This window comes from Mastomys coucha, unplaced genomic scaffold, assembly GCF_008632895.1.
Source record: "Mastomys coucha isolate ucsf_1 unplaced genomic scaffold, UCSF_Mcou_1 pScaffold12, whole genome shotgun sequence".
In the NCBI taxonomy this organism is placed as follows: Eukaryota; Metazoa; Chordata; class Mammalia; order Rodentia; family Muridae; genus Mastomys; species Mastomys coucha.
Genome location: NW_022196894.1, coordinates 7,721,048 through 7,723,317, shown reverse-complemented (window position 1 = coordinate 7,723,317; position 2,270 = coordinate 7,721,048). Strand labels below are relative to the sequence as shown.

General features: G+C 46.3%; 1 long non-coding RNA gene across 1 annotated transcript in view; it reads right to left on the bottom strand.

Moving 5' to 3' along the window:
- Positions 1–465: 465 nt before the first annotated feature.
- The window catches only part of LOC116085305, a 4,448-nt gene continuing 2,643 nt past the window's right edge, over positions 466–2,270 (bottom strand). The window contains exon 3 of the long non-coding RNA XR_004116487.1: positions 466–777. This is a non-coding gene — a long non-coding RNA (uncharacterized LOC116085305). The remainder of the gene's footprint in view (positions 778–2,270) is intronic.

Below are 2,270 nucleotides of genomic sequence, written 5' to 3'. Positions count from 1 at the left end.
GTTCTGGCCCCACTTCTGGATGTCAGATGCTGGTCTTTGTTCAGGGGCATAGCCTGCTGGAAATCTTTTGCCCGGCCAGAAGGAGTGAAAAGTCTCTCGGGGCTCAGACATGATCAGAATGAGTAGTGGTTTTTTTTTTTTTGGTTTTTCGAGACAGGGTTTCTCTGTGTAGCCCTGGCTGTCCTGGTACTCACTCTGTAGACCAGGCTGGCCTCAAACTCGGAAATCCGCCTGCCTCTGCCTCCCCAGTGCTGGGATTAAAGGCGTGCGCCACGACCGCCCGGCCAGAATGAGTAGTGTTATGGCTCTCTGTGAAGAAACTGGAGCAAGGCAGGAAGGCTGCTAGGCCCTTCCAAAGTTAGAAGCCAAAGTCAGAGCCTCTCAGATCCAGTGACTAAAGCTTTGGGATAGGAAACTTTTCCCTAGAATGTTACAACCCAGTAAGACAGGCACTTACACATGATCTTTGGTAAAATGACCCATACACTTTATTCCTCATGGACAGGGACCTTATAAACACTTTGTCCTGTGGTGGAATCCAGGGGTAGGTGCTTTCCTGTCGGCTCTGTCTGTGTGGGGAAGGGCTTCAGGTGTTGTCTCTACTTGCTGATTGGCATGGTCCTCCTAGTGGCCTGTCCCTTGGTCATGTGCTCCTGGAGCTAATTTGAACTCCTGAGTTATATTGGGGTTCTGAACTTTACCACAACCTTACCAGTTCTTCTGTGGTGGCACAGTCCACTGCTCCACATCTGACCTGTAGATTTCCCCCATCGATCCCTGTAGGAAAATAAGCAAACCACCCCCTCCAAATGCATGTTCCTAGCAGCCTCCTAGGAAGGAGGGGGGGGCCTGAGGGGAAGCATGTTTGCTGTCTATCACTTTGGATATTGTCAGTGTTAATGTACTCGTGATCTCCATATGGGAGTGGCTTCTCTGACTCTGGGAGTCATTCTGTCATCTGAGACTTTCCCACCATGAGGCTTTCTCTGTTGGAATACATATGATAGTGGCAAGCCTCGTCATCCTTGTCTTCAATTAAATGGCAGTTATGTCTCACACAATGAGATTTGACACAAGGACTCGAGGAAGGAAGGACAAAGAATCCCTTCCTCGACTCCCAGCCTTTGGAACTGACTAGCACCAGAGTGTAATATTGGCTTGGTTGTTTTAAACTTTACCTTTTTTTTCTTTTTAATTTTTATAATTATTTTGGTTTTTTCGAGACAGGGTTTCCTTGTATAGCCCTGCCTGTCCTGGAACTCACTCTGTAGACCAGGCTGGCCTTGAACTCAGAAATCGTCCTGCCTCTGCCTCCCAAGTGCTAGGATTAAAGGCGTGTGCCACCACCACTGCCCAGCTTAATATGAGTTCTTAAATGCTTTATCCTCCTTTCTAGCCCACCACCCACTAGTGGTAGTGTAAAAGAAAGGTTATTAGGATATAGGGGAACTGGGCCTGTTGAGAAATTGCTCTTTGGAGTAAATCCCATCTGCGTTGTCAGGAAATCAGTTCAGTTCACAGGAATCAGCAGCAGCAGCTTAATCTACTCGAAAACACTTATGAATCGGGGTGGGGTGGGGGGCAGCTGGAGAGATCGCTCAGCGGTTAAGAGCACTGACTGCTCTTCCAGAGGTCCTGAGTTCAATTCCCAGCAACCTCACAACCATCTGTAATAGGATCTGATGCCCTTTTCTGGTGTGTGTCTGAAGACAGTTACAGTATATTCATATAAATAAAATAAATTAAAAAAAAAAAAGAAATCCTACGGTGTCCTTTCACATGCTTGATTTAGCAAAACATTCTTTTACCTGTGTTCACTTCAGAAAAACACTCCTTCATGTTTGCCCCAGCAAACCCCCATCCAATACAACTGACTTTCCACAGAAACCACATGCTTCCATTTCACTGTAGCTCTACACTGAACTTGATATCCTAGGCCCCCTGAACTTATCATCTGAACATTAAAAAGTACAAATAAAAAAAGTATTTTAATAGCTTGTTTCCTAAGAAAGAACAAAAGCAAGAACCCCCAAAGGTTCTGATTTTGTTCCTGTTTTCTGTGGCACTGTAGAAAGTTCATTCCCGGGGCCCCTATCGTCAGGAGCCGGCTCCCAGCTCCCTTGTTCTCTTCCTCCCATAGATGAAGGTCTAGCTGCTCTTGCTGGCATTTCACAGACTATTGGAACTTGAAGAATATTCAGAGGTGACTCAGGCAACTTAAGATTCATATCTTTTGCTGGGCGGTGGTGGCACATGCCTTTAATCCCAGC